At 35.4% G+C, this 17,137-nt stretch overlaps 1 protein-coding gene across 13 annotated transcripts in view; it reads right to left on the reverse strand.

Annotated features, from left to right (window-relative positions):
* The window catches only part of S100PBP (S100P binding protein), a 33,649-nt gene that overhangs the window by 6,588 nt on the left and 9,924 nt on the right, over window positions 1-17,137 (reverse strand). The window contains exon 8 of one of the 13 annotated variants that reach the window (XR_011562245.1): window positions 14,488-14,515. The exons of the other annotated variants lie outside the window; for them this stretch is intronic. The gene's annotated coding sequence lies outside the window, so the exon portion shown is untranslated. The remainder of the gene's footprint in view (window positions 1-14,487; window positions 14,516-17,137) is intronic. 13 annotated transcript variants of the gene reach the window in all.

The following is a 17,137-nucleotide window of genomic DNA, read 5'->3' on the forward strand; positions in this document are numbered from 1 at the left end:
ATCCAACCATGTCCTTCTCCTCATGCCCTCAGTCTCTCCCAACATCAGGGTCTTTTTCAATCAATAAACACAACAAAAAGATGTTCAATTTCATTAATATAAAAATAAAACATATTAATCTCACTTCTTGAGAAGGAAATACAAATCAGAAATGAGTTTTCCCTTTAAGAGAGAGGTAGCTTTTGATTAGAAAATCCTTGGCCAATTTGATTTGTTAAGCTAAAATCAAAGTTTTCTATTCAAATTGCCTTTCCTTTATCATACTTTCACATCATTAGCGGCCCCCTTCTTCTACCCCCCACAAAAAGAACATTTCAATGTTCTTTGGCGAGGAAATCAGGTTTGTAAGAATTTCAAGATACATTTTTTTCTGACAAAGCATCATCAAAGGAGGGCTGGCAAGATATGAAAAGTCTAGTGTCCAATCTCAAAATGGAACATGATAATCTTCAAACCATGTCCTTCAGCTCACTCAACTCTTCCACCTAGACTCAACTGTCCTGATGATGGAGACTAAAGATACACCATAAACCTCCAACAAAGAAACTCATTCACTTTAAGAAAAGAAAATGGCTGATTGATTAGGCCCAAGTATTCCAAGTATTCAACTGCTAGCATTTACCATGTATCAGGCAGTATTCTACGTGCTTTACATATATTAGCTCATTTATTCCTTACAACAATCTTATAAGGTATTTCCTCCAATTTACAAATGAAGAAACTGAGGCACAGAGAGGAAATTCAAACAGCTAGTTACAGAGTCCGAATTCCAACAAAATAATACCATCACAGGGTTGAGTGTCCTTAAACATTTTCTAGGACTGACATTTCACTGTGGGGATTAGAAAACAAGAATCATATATTGCAAAATGTCTTGTATATCCAGTTGGTACCTAACACAGCACTGAATAAACAAAGGCCCAAAAATTAGCTTATGCATCAAGAAATGTTAATTTTCATTAGCACTATGAACTTATTGATGTACCAGGGTAAGCTTTATTATTAGTAAGACAATGATCTAGAGATACTGGGAACTAATATTTTTCAAGTATGTATTATGTACCAAGCACTCGGCTAACTGCTTTGCATTCTTGCTGTTGTTCAGTCACTCAGTCATGTCCGACTTCGCAACTCCGTGGACTACAGCACACCAAGATTCCCTGTCCTTCATCATCTATCGGAGCTTGCTCAAACTCATGTCCAACGAGTCGGTGTATATATCCTATCATTTAATCCCAACACCTACATGAGGCAAATTACATAATCTCCATTTTATTCATGAATAAACTGAAACTTAGAAAAGATACTCATCTGTGTGTGCATGCTAAGTTGCTTCGTTTGTGCCTGACTCTTTGCATCCCTATAGACTGTAGCCTGCCAGGCTCCTCTGTCCATGGGATTCTCCAGGCAAGAATACTGGAGTGTGTTGCCATTTCCTACTCCAGGAGATCTTCCCAACCCAGGGATTGAACCTCCATCTCCTCCAGCTCCTGTGTTGCAGGTGGATTCTTTCCTGTTGAGCCACTGGGGAAGCCTGATACTCAACTATCATCAAGTAAATGGGAAAGCCAGCATTCAAACCCATATGGAGCTATTAATCCAAAAACCTTATTTCAGCTCATAGCTTCAGTCTCTTCTTCCTACAAATTTAGAGATGCTAACAAGAATGGAAACACTTTACTTTTCTCTTCTCTTCATAGTTTTTAACAGATGGGCTTTCTTGGACCAATAATCAGGACCACGGTTTTATTTTAAGTCGTGGCTAAAAGGTGGTGAAGACCGTCCTTTGTTTTGTGGCTAAGAATGAAATTCATCTAAGAATGAAATTAGGAGGAAAAAACCTCAACATTTCAAACATGGGATCAGCAGTTCACTGAAACCTTAATCTATAAATATGCAGCTGACTGATTTGAGGGAAAATCCAGTCTAGTAATTATCCTTAATAGGTTAAAAGTAAATCAATTATTGTAATATAATTGATAATGTTGAATGCTTGCTATGCCAATGGCCCTTCTGACAGGTCTTACACATCACCATACTTTGTACCATGTGACCAAGAACAAAGACTCTCTCTGCTGGCTAATGATCTAAGAGCTGGCCTAGCACCAGCAGATCATTAAGTGAATCAATCAGATACTCTCCCTTGGAATGTGAACAAGAGCCTAAATAATAAGAAGACAGAGAACAGCACACACAGGCAGGGCTCTAGGACAGGATGGACACTTGAGATAGCTAGTAAAGAGCAGCAGAAGCACTAGTTATGGAGACAGATTAGAAGGATCAGGATCAATAACTCAGCAGGGAAAACCTATTATATAGGAAACAAAAGGCACTTGTTTTGAAGGGGCCTGGCTCTATGGCTGATTCTTCTTTAGTATGAGACAGAGCTACATTGTTGAGCCTCTAATCTTCCTCTTTTCCTATAAATCCTTAAATTCAGTTACTTAAAGGCAATCACAATGTCTCTATTTAATGTAATAAAAAAATACCTAGTACAGGGGAGGGAATGAAAAAGGAAAGGAAAAAAAACTGTGCTACAGGGTTACAGGCTACTGCTTTTCAGTTCATTTGCTCAGTCGTGTCTGACTCTTTGTGACCCCATGGCCTGCAATACGCCAGGCTTCCCTGTCCATCACCAACTCCTGGAGCTCGCTCAAACTCATGTCCATTGAGTTGGTGATGCCATCCAACCATCTCATCCTCTGTCGTCCCTTTCCCCTCCCGCCTTCAATCTTTCCCAGCATGAGGATCTTTTCCAATGAATCAGTTCTTTACATCAGGTGGCCAAAGTATTGGAGCTTCAGCTTCAGCATCAGTCCTTCTAATGAATATTCAGGATTGATTTCCTTTAGGATTGACTGGTTGATCTTCTTGCTGTCCAAGGGACTCTTTTACAAAGAGATTAATTAAATAGGAGTAGGGAATTCCCTGGCAGTCCAATGGTTAGGACTCTGAGCTCTCACTGCTGAGGGCCCTGGGTTCAATCCCTGGTAGGGGAATTAAGATCCCACATCCCACAAGTCATGTGGTACCATCAAAACAGAAAAAAGAAAAAAAAAAGATTAACCGGAAAGCAAGAATGCAAACATGTCACCTCCGGGTCAATGGAACTATGATAAGGGATTTTACTTGCAGTCCAGTGGTTAAGACTCCATGCTCCTAATGCAGGAGACACAGGTTCAGTCCCTGCGCTCAGAACTAACATCCCACATACCATGAAGTATGGCCAAAAAACCAGCAAACAAACAAAAAAAACCCCCTATGATGATTTAGTACAAATCTTGACTGGTTTTCCATGCACACAAGGCAAAAAGCGAAAAAAATAGAAGTTACATAATTCACTTCTGCAGTGATGTATTATATAGGGGATACTGAATGATGTATGAATGCCCTTAACAGTACTGGCAAATACAGAAACAGAATTTACATAACCACTGCTGCTTATGATCTTCAGCAAAAATCAAAGCAGAGACTTCTAATCATAACGAATGGGCATATCTCTACTGCAAGCAACTAGAGACTAGGCAAAATGTATGAAACAACTGTTTTCAGACTGCTCAGAATTGTGATCTGTAAGGGAAGGTAACAGATTCCTTTAGTCTTAAAGGAAATCAGTCCTGAATATTCATTGGAAGGACTGATGCTGAAGCGCCAATACTTTGGTCACCTGATGCAAAGAACTGACTCATTGGGAAACACCCTGACGCTGGGAAAGATTGAAGGCAGGAGGAGAAGGGGACTACAGAGGATGAGATGGTTGGATGGCATCACCGACTCGATGGACATGAGTTTGAGCAAGCTCCGGGAGTTGGTGATGGACAGGGAAGCCTGGCGTGCTTCGGTCCATGGGGTCGCAAAGAGTCGGACACAACTGAGCGACTGAACTGAAATGAAAGGAAGGGAAACAAGTGAGATGAGACTCGAAATTTCCTATGAGTCTAGGAGCTTATAATTTTTTAAAATTAAAATACTGTTTTTTAAATGAAGGCCCAACAAACATAAAATAAGTAAACAAAAGCAAAGAGACTTCATCACCAGCAGATCTGCACCATGGGAAACTAAAAGGAGTTCACCAGGAAAAAAGAAAATGTGAGACGGAAACAAATCAAGAGCACTGGAAATGGAAATATGTGAGTAAATATAAAAATCCTTTTCTCATTTAAAAAACATTTTAAAAAGATATCTGTCTTGGGACTTTCCTGGAGGTCCAATGGTTAAGACTTCTCACTTCCCGTGCAGAAGGTGTGGGTTTGATCCCTGCTTAGGGAACAAAGATTCTGCATGTCATGCAGCATGGCCAAGAAATTAAAAAAAATAACTACTTACATTAAAAGCAATAATATATTGAAGAGTTTATAATATATGTATATATGAAATCAATAGCAAAAAAGTGCAGATTTGGAAGGGTACTGCTGTCAGGGCCTTCCAGTATATGTTAAAGTGTTAGTCATTCAGTCCTGTCCAGCTCTTTGAGACCCATGGACTGTAGGCTGCCAGGCTCCTCTGTTCATGGAATTCTCCAGGCAAGAATACTCTAGTAAGTTGCCATTCCCTTCTTCAGAGGATCTTCCCGACCCAGGGATGGAACTCAGGTCTCCTGCATGGCAGGCATATTCTTTACCATCTGAGCCACTAGGGAAGCTTAACAGTATAAGTGGTAACTATCTGAAGGTAGAGTGATTAAAGATGTGTACTGTAATCTATAGAGCAACAGTTCTCAAAGTATGTCCTATGGTCCCCAGGAGTTCTCAGTTCTCTTCAAAGCCTTCACAAGATCAAAACTATTTTCATAACAATACTAAAATGTTATTTGCTTTTACTACTTGTAACTTACCAGTGTACTGGGGAGTTTTCAAGAGGCTACATGACATGATATGGAACCCAGAACCACATATGAGAATCTGGTAGTTTTCTATTAAGCCAGATATTAAATGTAATCATTGCATTCTTCTCCCTAAAATTTTTTTAAAATTCTTTTTATTTATTTAATGAATTTATTTGGCTGTACCAGGTCTTAGTTATGGCATATGGGATCTTAGTTCCCTGACCAGGGACTGAACCCAGGCCCCCTGCGTTGGGAGCATGGAGTCTTTTTAGTCACTGGACCACCAGGAAAGTCCCAAAATTTTGGCTTTGTTTTGAAAATTACAGTTATTTCTAATAAAAACACTATGTTAACATGCAATGAATTTGTTACCTTAAAATATATGAATAAACATTTTAATAATTTACCAGTTATCTGGTTGCATAAAGATAGATACAATGCACACAAACAAACACTTTGGGACTCTCAATTTTTAAGAGTATGAATAATCTGTAAAACTGCAAATGAGTCCTGAGACCAAAAACTTTGAAAACTACTATCCTAGAACCACCACTGAAAATAAAACAAAGAGGTATAGGTAGTAAGTCAAGCATGGAGATAAGAGAAAATACTTAAAAATACTCAAAAAAAGCAGGAAAAGATGAAAGAAGAAACAACTGGTAGACAAACAGAAAACAAGTGATAAATGTTAGATTTAAATCCAACCATGCTGATAATTATATTAAATATAACCGAAATAACACCTGAATTAAAAGACAGACTGTGAGACACTAGGGGAAAAAAGCAAGACCTAACTATATGTTGTCTATAAGACATCCATTTTAAACACAAAGATATAGCTAGGTTAAAAGGATGAAAAAAAACATACCATGCAAACACTAGTCAAAAGAAAGCTCAAATGGCAATATTAATATTAGACAAATAAGACTCCAAAACAAGAAATATTACTAAGAGTATAGAGAGTTCATAATGATAAAGGAATCAATTTTATGTCAATATTATGTCACAAGGACGTAATATTCCTAAACATATTACGCATCAAATTGCAGAGTTTCAAAATACATGAGGCAAAAATGACAGAACCGAAAAGAGAAATAAAAACATCTTCAACTAGGGTTAGAGATATGAACACTTCTTTTTTAATAAAAAAATCTGTAAGGATATAGAATTGAACACCACTATCAACCACCAAAACCTCATTGAAATTTATAGAACACTTTACCAAAATCAGAATATACATTTTCAAGTACACATGGAACATTCACCAAGATAGACCATATGCTGGCCTATAAAGTAAGCCACAGTTTATTTAAAAGGACTGAAATCACACCAAGTATATTCTCTAACCGTAAGAGAATTAAACTAGATATAATAGGAAGATAGCTGAAAATTCCTAAATATTTGGAAATAAAGCAACACACTTCAAGAAATCACAAAGGAAATTAGAAATTGCTTTGAAAGAAATGAAAATGAACACACATCAAATTTGTGAGATGCACCTAAGTAGCACTTAAGAGGGAAATCTGAGACTTTAAATGCTTACAGGAGTTAGAAGGTCTCAAACCAGTGCTCTAAGTTTCCACAATAAAAGCTACAGAACAAGAGCAAATTAAACCCAAAGTAAATGGAAAAGAAATAATAAAGTGAAGAAAAGAAAATAGCCAAAAATAATATAGAAATATGAAACTAAAGACTTACTTTTTAGGAAAAAATAAAATTAATAAAGCTTTAACTAGATTTAAGAAAAAAAATGACAAATTACCAATATTAGAAATGAAACAGTGAACATCACTACAGATCCTACAGTAAAGAAATAATAAGGAAATATTAAGAATAATTTTATGCCAATAAAGTAATCAACTTAGATAAAATGGACAAATTCCTTATAAGAGAAATTACTAAAATGGACTCAAGACGATAAAGAAATTCTGAAAAGCCCTATACCCACTATTAATACATCTGTAGTTAGAAACCCTGCCAGTAAGAAAAGTCCAGGCTTTATGAGTAAATTCTACCAAACATATAAAGGAAGAAACAATACCAATCCTGCAACAAACTGAGAAACTGAGAAGAAAACAATTCCCAACTAATTTTATGAAGCCAGCATCACCATGATACTTGAACCAGAAGAGGACAATACATACAAGAAAAATTAAAGACCAATATTCGTTATGAACAAGACAAAAAAAAAACCTAAAAAGACTAGCATATTGACTAAAGATAATTCATCAAGACCTAGTGAGATTATCCCAGGAATGCACATTGGTCTAACAGACAAAAAAAGGTCAATAAATGTAATACACATTACAGAAAAAAAGGAGAAACACCACGACTCAAGTAAAGTTCATTCGACAAAGTTCACTTATTCATGATAAAAACTCCCACAAAACTACTAATAAAAAGGGAACTTCCTTACCTGATAAAGAGCATCTATGATAAAGCTATATCTAATGTATCATACTTAATGTACTAGAGGTCCTAGAGGTCCTAATAATGTACTAATGTATGATAAAGGTGCTATCAGGCAAGAAATAAAAAGCTTACAGATCAGAAAGGAAGGAGTAAACTGTCCTTATTTGCAGATAAGGTCATGTTAACATAGTCTAAGGAGTCTATTAAAAAGTTACTAGAAGTTAACAGAAAAATTTAGCATGGTTGTAGGATGTTAAGTTCAACATAAAAAATCAATTGTAAAAAAACCCAACACAACCATCTCATCCTCTGTCATCCCCTTCTCCCAGAAAAGCCAAATAAATAAATACTAAATATATATATATATATATATAGTCTGTATATGCTAGCAATGACCAGCTAGAAATTGAAATTTTATCAGTTACAATATCATAAAAAGCATAAATGCTTATGAATTAATTTAACAAAGTATGTACAAGACCTGCACAAAAAACTGCTAAGAAATTAAACACAGAAATAAATGGAGATATATCCTCATCCATGATCCTCATCATGCATTGGAAGCCTCAAAATCATTATAATATCAACTTTCCCCAAACTGCTCTACAGATGCAACACAATCCCAATGAAATACCCAACAGGTATTTTTTTTTAAACAAATTGACATGCTAAAACTGATTTTTTAAAATTATGGAAATTCAAAGGACCAAACAATTTTAAGACTTACTATAAAGTTATAGTAATATTGACATAAGAAAAGATTCATGTACCAATGGAACAGACAATTCAGAAATAAATCCATGGAAAATATAATCTTTTTAATGTTAGAACTAGATACTCATATTTAAAAACAAAACAATCACAACAAAAAGCCTAAGACTTTGCCTTACAAAAGCCATAAAATAGTATAATCACTTTGGAAAACAGTTTGGAAGTTTCTTATAGAGTTAAAAAAAGACAGATATTAAATGACTCAGTAATTCCACTAATTATTTACCTTAGAGAAATGAACACATTAACACAAAAATCCCATATATGTATGTTCATAGATGCTTTATTCATAATAACAAAAAACTAGAAACAGAAATGTCTATCAACAAATGACTAAACTGTGGTATATTTATACAAGGAAAAATTCAGCAGTGAAAAACTACTGATATAGACAACAATATGGAGTCATTTGTTGTTGTTTTAAAAAAACTATTTCAAGTAAAAAACCAAACACAAGAGCACATATTGCATGATTCCATTTATATGAAATCCTGCTGCTGCTGCTGCTAAGTCGCTTCAGTCGTGTCCGACTCTGTGCAGCCCCATAGACGGAAGCCCACTAGGCTCCCCCGTCCCTGGGATTCTCCAGGTAAGAACACGGGAGTGGGTTGCCATTTCCTTCTCCAATGCACGAAAGTGAAAAGTGAAGTCGCTCAGTCGTGTCTGACTCCTAGCGACCCCATGGACTGCAGCCTACCAGGCTCCTCCGTCCATGGGATTTTCCAGGCAAGAGTACTGGAGCGGGTTGCCATTGCCTTCTCCGATATGAAATCCTAGAAAAGACAAATCTAATCTACAGTGACCAAAAACAAATCAGTGCTTTCCCAAAGCTGGAGTTGGGGCAGGGACAGACTGACTGGGATGGAGCACAAGGGAAATTTTTAGGGTGATGGGAATCTTTTATCAATTGTGATTGCTATGATGATCTCACAAGTACATAAAACTGTCAAAACTCACCAAAGTGTACACTTAAAAGGGGCTCATTTTATTGCATTAAAACATACTATAATAAAGTTGATTTAAAAAAAGAAAAAGATAAGGCTTATTTCCAGATAAACATACCAGGTTGGCATGAGTTTATCTCCTCTTGCCCCTAACATCCTTCACTAAATTAGAAATGAAAGGTCTGAAATCAATGATCTTAGCAACCATCTAAAGAAAACTAGAAAAAGAAAAGCAAATGAAACTCAAAGTAATCAGAAAAAAGGAAGCAATAAATATCTATCAGAATAGAAATTAGTAAAACAAAAAAATAGAAAAAAAATCAATGAAAAGGCTGTTTTTAAAAAAGAAAAAAAAAAGAGAATAATACTGTTTATAAAGTTTTAAACCAGACTGATTAGAAGACAGAAAACACAAATGGTCAATACTAAAAATGGGAAAGATATCACTAGATAATATATAAAAGGCTTATAAGGGAATATTATTAACTGTGAGCCAATGAATTTAACAACTTAAATGAAATAAATTCCTTGAAAGATTACCCAAGTTCACCCCAAAAGGGATACCAGTTTTTCTATACAAATTCTTCCAGAGAATTCTCAATTCATTCTGTTAGGCCAACATTACTTTGCTACCAAGACCACACAAAGAGATTACAAGGAAAGTGCAGACCACATCCCTTGTGAAGATAGACTCATAACAAAATTCATGACAAAATTTTAGCAAATCAACCCAATGCTATTATTATAAAGATAATACTTTAAGACCAAGTACAGAATGCATAAGACCAGGAATGCATGATTGGTTTAACAATGGAAAATCAAAGAATATAATTCTCTAACACTGTATGATTATCTCAATAGATGCAGAAGGATTTAATAAAACCCAACACCCATTTCTAATAAGACCTCTCAAGAGATCTTAAATATGAGGGAACATTCTCAAGTTGATAAAGGGTATTAAAAGAAACATAAAGCTAACATAATAGTTAATGGTGAAATACTAAACGTTTTCCTCTTAAGAGCAGCAGCAAATTACTTGTATTACTTGTATTCAGCACTGTACTGGAGGTTCTAGCCAGCCTAATAAGTCCAAGAAAAATAAACGGCATCCAAATTGGAAATGAACAAGTAAAATGTATTTATTTGCTAATGACATGATTACATATGTAGAAGCTGATGGAATCTACAAAATAGGTACCAAAACTAATAAATTGATTTAGCAAGGTTGTCGGAGAAGGCAATGGCACCCCACTCCAGTACTCTTGCCTAGAAAATCCTATGGACGGAGGAGCGTGGTAGGCTGCAGTCCATGGGGTCTCGAAGAGTCGGACACGACTGAGCGACTTCCCTTTCACTTTCCACTCTCATGCATTGGAGAAGGAAATGGCAACCCGCTCCAGTGTTCTTGACTGGAGAATCCCAGGGACGGGGGAGCCTGGTGGGCTGCCGTCTATGGGGTTGCACAGAGTCAGACACGACTGAAGCGACTTAGCAGCAGCAAGGTTGTAGAATATAAGATCAATGTACAAAAATAAATTGAATTTCCATATACTGCTGCTGCTGCTAAGTCATATCTACCATATCTACCATATGACCCTGTCATTGACAGTATATCCATACAAAGATTTGTACATGAAAGTTTGTAACAGCTTTATTAAATAGCCAAAAACTGGAAACAATCCAAATGCCCATCAACAGAGGAATGGATGGATACACAAACTGTGGTATAGCTATTCAGGGAATACTACTCAGCAATAAAAAGGAGTAAACTACCAAGAATATGATGAATTTCAAAATAATTACTTTTTAAGAAAGAAGCTATGCTCAAAGAAGTGCATAAAATGACAGCAAACCAGTGATGGCCTGGGGAGTGGAGGGAACAAGAAAAGACAGAAAGGGAAGAATTACAAAGGGGCACAAAGAAATTTTGGGGTGTTACAGTAGTTTTATTTTGGTTGCAGTTAGTTTCAGGGTGTTTACATATGTCAAAATTTAACAAACTGTATTTAAATTTGTACAGTTTATTGTATTTCATCAATTATAACTCAAAAGAGAAAAAAATATCTGGAGATAAATTAATTCATAAAATAAGAATATTCTAAGAAAAAAGGAAAGAAAAACAGGAAAGAATTCTTGGAAATCACAAATGTGAATGTAAAAATAAAGAAGTCAATACAAGAATAGGAAATATCCCAGAAAATATTAACAGAAAAAGAGACAGGTAGAAAAAAGGAAAGAAAAGATAAGAGACATAGAATCAGTTCCTGGAAATTCAATATCTAACTATTAGGAATTTCTTAGAGAACAGATTATACAAAGAAGAAACAATTATCAAAGAAATATAAGAACTTCTCAGAATTGAGAAATACATATCCAAATTAAAAAGGCCCACTTAGTGTCTATAAAGTACAAAGAATGGAAGAAAGAAGAAAAACAGCTACATGGACTTCCCTGGTGGTCCAGTGGGCTAAGACTCCGTGCTCCCAATTTAGGAGGCCTGGGGTTCGATCCTGGTCAGGGAACCAGATCCCACATGCTACAGCTAAGAATTCCCATGCCCCAACTAAAGAATCCCACATGCTGCAACTAGAAAGATCCCACAAGCCACAACAAAGATCCTGCATGCCACAACTAAGACCTGACACAACCAAATAAATAAATACTTAAAAAAAAAATGTTAAAAAAAACTGCACCAAGATATCTCAATAATCAGTATAAATTATCAGATACAGTGGATAGAAAAGACTAAAAATTTTCAGAGAGAAAAAACAGGTCACATACAAAGAAATAAAAATTAAACTGAGGGACTTCCCTGGTGGTCCAGTGGTTGGAAATCTGCCTTTCAATGCAGGGGATGAGGGTTCGATCCCTGGTTCAGGAACTAAGATCCCACATGCCCAGGGTTACTGAGCCCCCAAGCTCTAGAGCCTGCAGGCCACAACTAGAGAGAAGCCCACGCCCACAACGAAAGATCCTGCAAGCTAAAACTAAGACCTAGTGTAGCCAAAAACAAATAAATGAATATTTTTTAAAAATTAAACTGAAACCAGATTTCTTAACAGCAACACTGGATGTATGCCTTCAAATTTCTAAGCAAAAATGACTTTTCAATTTAGAATTCTCTATCAAACCATCAATCAAATATGAGGACAAAGACATTTTCAGATATGAAGGAGCCCCACAAATTTATTTCCTATATGCCCTTACTTAGAAATTCTCAAAAAAGAAAAAAGAAATTCTCAAATGTGCTTCACTAAGACAAAGATCAAGAAAGAGGAAGAAATGGAATTTAGAAAACAGGATTTAACCCAAAAGGGCAGTAAAGGAAAATACTAAGATGACAGCTCTGCAGCAGGCCTAGAGAACAAGCAGTACAGATTAGAGCAGGAGAACAGAAGGCTCGAGGAAGAAAGTCTCCAAAAAATAATTAAAAATGAATTGATAATTATTGGGTATATCTGAGCATTTCCAGGGGAAGAAGTGAGTAAGTGTGAACAACAGTCGCTCAGTCGTGTCTGACTCTTTGCGACCCCATGCACTGTAGTCTGCCAGGCTCCTCTGTCCATGGAATTCTCCAGACAAGAGTACTGGAATGGATTGCCATTTCCTTCTCTAAGGGGAAGGGGAAATACTAATAATGTAAGTTGTACTTGTAAAAAAAATAAACTCATTTGTAATTTTTAAAAAGTGAGCTAATTAACAACTCGAGAAAAACAAATAAATTCAAGAAAAAAAAATGAAGCCATAGTACTATACCACTTGGCTTTGCAGTATACAGTATTTACTTAGTTGTAATACAAATAATGAATACTGATTTAAGACTCATTAGGAAAGCTACCACAGAAAACAGAAAATAACAAGCATTGGTGGGGATGTAGAAAAGCTGGAACTCATGTGCATTGTTGGTGAGATTCCAAAATACTATGGTACAATCACTGTGTTAAACACTATGGAAGTAAAAAATTAGAAACAGAACTACCATATGACCCAGCAACCCCACTTCTGGGGACATATCCAAAGAACTGAAAGCAGGGTCTCAAAGAGGTATGCACACCCATGTCCATAAGCAGCACTATTCACAATAGCCAAGAGGTGGAAGCAATCCAAATGTCCACAAAAGGGGGAATGGATAAACAAAATGTGGTATATTTTATACACACAATGGAATATTATTCATCCATAAGGAAGGAAATTCTGGAACATGCTATACCACAGATGAACCTTGAGGACATTATAATAAGTCAAATAAACCAGTCACAAAAAGTCCAGTATGGTATGATTCTATAAAGAATTAAAATTCATAGAAACAAAATGGTTACTAGGGGCTTTGGAGGAGTGTTGGGGGAAGTTAGTTATTTTTTAATGGGTACAGAGTTTAAGATTTGCAAGACAGAAATGTTTTAGAGATTTGTTTCACAACAACGTGAATAAACAACACTACTAAACTGTACACTTAAAAATGGCTAAAGATAAATTTCATGTTTTGTTGTTGTTCAGTCACTAAGCCATGTTCTACTTTTATGTTACTTTTTAAAAATCACAATTAAAAAAAAAGACTTACGGGGTCATGTCAGAAGACATAAGAGCTCACTTAAAGGATTTCTCATTAGTCAAAACCGGAACAAATGAAGCAACAAAAAGGGTCATGACTATAACTGATTAGAAGATACTGATTTTTTTAAAAAACCATAATAGTGATACTAAAAAAACATTAAATTCTTTATACAAGAATTAACAACTAGTAATTCTAGAAGAAATGATGTATTTAGGAAACAAACATTTCCTACACAACTCTCTGTGTAGTAGCTAATTCAGACCGAGATCACCAATGAATGTTCAAACCATTAGATGAATAACAGTTGTGCAAGGATTTTCAAATGGTACCAAAGCATCACCCCCAGATAATTTACTAATTACAAAGGGGAAAATGTACCTTCAAATGGAAAGATGTAGCAGTGAACATTTAACAAAGTGATCAAACTTAGCATCTCTATCAGTGGACCAATCTGTCATTAGATGGTGCCTCCTTACTTGATACAGGATGTATACACAACGGTATCTATGAATTATTCCAGCTTATTTTAAATGCTTAATCTGAATCTAATCCCTCCTCTAGGCCCAACTTCCAGTTTACAGGAAATACAGTGGATGGAGGAACAAGTTAAACAACACCACAAGGAAACAATCAGACACAATTCAGAAGGAGGGACAATCTACAAAACAAGTGACCTAGATTATGAGAGACTAAGGAGATGATAACCAAACACATGATCCTTGATTAGATTCTGTTTGAACACTTTACAAGACATTTTTGGGAAAACTGGATGGAATACAGACTAGATATTAGATAATTTTAAGGAATTATGATTAAATATAAATTACCAAAAAACATGTGAAAATGTTTAATCTCACTAATTATTAGAACAAAATGTTAAAATTTACTCTTAAATTGGTGGCAAAAATTAATACTAGTTTTTGGGGCAGGACAATCTGGTAACATTTAACAAAAGTTTTAAAAATGTTTATATACTTTACCCAGCAATTCCACTTCTAGGCATTCATCCTATAGAAATAAGAGTTGTACATAAACATTTATGAACCAGAATGTTCACTGCAGCATTACTAATGAAAATGGACATAACCTAATTTATCAAGATGGAATAATAATTATATGATTCTTTTAATCATTAAAAACACTTTGAGATATTTAATATGGAAAGGCCCTTAAATATATTAAGTAAATGGAAGAGAGTAGTTATTTTTTGTGATCCTAGAGGGCAGAACTAGGAACTACCACTGGAAATTATAAGGAAGCACAAGTTGGTCAATGTAAGGACTAATTTTCTAACAATTAGAATTTTCTGAAAAGCATCTGAAAAAGAATGAATATATGCACATGTGTAACTAAATCACTTTGCTGTACACCTGAAACTAATACAACATTGTATATCACATTAAATAAAAAAGAATTTTCCAAGCAATAAATGGCCTGCTTCATGAGGTAACGGGTTCTGCACTATTAGACGCTAAGCAAAGGCTTAATAATCTTTTTTGGCAAAGATATATGGCATAGATTTACATGGTAGGAGATTAAGGAGAAGATCTTAATGGTACTTTCCAACTCTAAGAATTTATAATCCAATATCAAGTTATCTGTTAGCGGGGATGACAGAAAGGAAGTGGTAGGTACTTCTCTGTAAATGCTATTAATGACCCATGTGGCACTAAACTAAACAGAGATTATACCTATAATAATGGAGTTGAAGGATGATTTAATTATTATATTCTGTATCAGTAATATACAAATTACTGATAAACTGAGAAAGATGATTTAACTTAATGCAGAGGGTTCAAATTGAATTGATAGGAACTAATTTTGAATCTGCCCCCTATTATTTTTCTGTGTCTAATAAAGAGCCTGCAGAGTTAAGCTCTTCCAAGGTAAACAGCACTAAACATCTCAAAAAGGACAAGGGGTGCTCTGCTCCTTCTGTTTGCTTCCGGCTGCCCAGAAATTCATATATAAAGAAAGGAGAGAAAGAATATGCCCATATCCCCCCTGCAATATGATATATAAAATCTTTAAATTCTTGAGATGTGGAAAGTGACACAGAATTTAGAATCACACTGGGTTTCTGGAAGGCAGAAGAAAACACTTGAGGCCTATGAAGATTTTAGAGTAGCTGGTAATGTTGAAAATTCTTAGATGTCAAAAAAGAAATTCCCTAAAAGATGCACTTAAAAAAACAAACACCTTTTATCATGGAAAATTTCAAATATACACAAAAGTAGAGAATAGCATATAATAAGCACCCTCACCCTCAATGACTCAGTCATTGAGCTTCATTTATCAACATTTTTGTAAAGCTGTTTTCTCTAATTTTTCAGATTGTTTTTTTATATTGTTTTGTTTTTAGATTTAAAAACAAATACCTGACATCACATTATTTTACCTATAAAAATTTCAGTATGAAAAGACACAATTTCTTGCTAATAATACTAAATATTCAATAAACTTGCTATGGCAATGTACTGTTCTATGTATTATACCACCACTTACACATATAATTTTCATGTCAGTTAGGCTTCACTGTTATCTTCATCTTATAAATGAGAAAACGGAGTTTTTACTGGCTCAAGGTCACAAAGTCAGTAAAGCAGTGGTGCTAGGGTATGAAACCAGATGTTAACTCTAGACCAAACTTTGTTCTCCCAACCATTAAAGCAACTGACTTTTCTCTTAGTTATTCTAGTTGTTCCTTATGGGATATAGATTGTTGTGATAAAATGGAAGAGGGATTGCTGAATGAGGAAGAGATTGGGAAAGATACAGTAATATGAGCAGCTACTCACTGCTCTTCCCATGAAATTTTCTTTTTAAATGCCCCAAATGAGAAAGGAAAATGTGACTGGATATGATCATTGTCAACTACCTAAGATATAAAAGAAAGTAAGTCACCTTAGAAAGGGGAGCAATGATCAAGTCTCTTCCACAAAGGTTGAATATACATGAACTACTTTTAATCTGCCCCTTTAATGACAGCAGGGGTGGGGTGATGGGGGTGGCGGTGGGGATGTCTTTAGTTTCACACATCCTTTTAGTTCAAGCAAAGGGATCTCACAAGTAGAGGGCCAAGCAATCAGTACAAGTGTACTTAATTGCTTAATGAAATCTGAGGAAAAACATAAAAACCTGGAGTAAAAATTCTTCTGGCTGATATCTCAGAGTTCTCAACCTTTAGCTCATAGCCTTATAAAACAAAAAAGAAAAAACTACCAAGTAATTCAAGATTTGTCCAAGAAAGGAGAGTTCTCCTTGGATCTTTGGCCAAAAATCCTTCTAAAATCCTCCCTACTGATTTACAATACATCTTAGAGTAACTGAACTAAATTATCTTCCGAATGGAGGCTGCTTAGAACATCCTTCTTTACCAAACACAAACTCCTTCCCTGTTCCTACTGCACTTCATTCATAGTTCTATTAGAACACTAATCAATATTGCAGGATAATTATGTTTTCTTTCTTTGGACTATCAATTTCCAGAGTCCAAGACCCACCTTACTCTTTACATTTTCAATCCCTTACCTTCAAACTGAGCACTACTGAAAGTACCTGAGAAAACTGTGCTGAATGAACAGAGAAAGAAGCTAAGATGATAGAATATGAACTGATCTTTCCGAGAAG

The sequence above is a fragment of the Bos indicus genome, chromosome 2, assembly GCF_029378745.1.
Source record: "Bos indicus isolate NIAB-ARS_2022 breed Sahiwal x Tharparkar chromosome 2, NIAB-ARS_B.indTharparkar_mat_pri_1.0, whole genome shotgun sequence".
Classification (NCBI taxonomy): Eukaryota; Metazoa; Chordata; class Mammalia; order Artiodactyla; family Bovidae; genus Bos; species Bos indicus.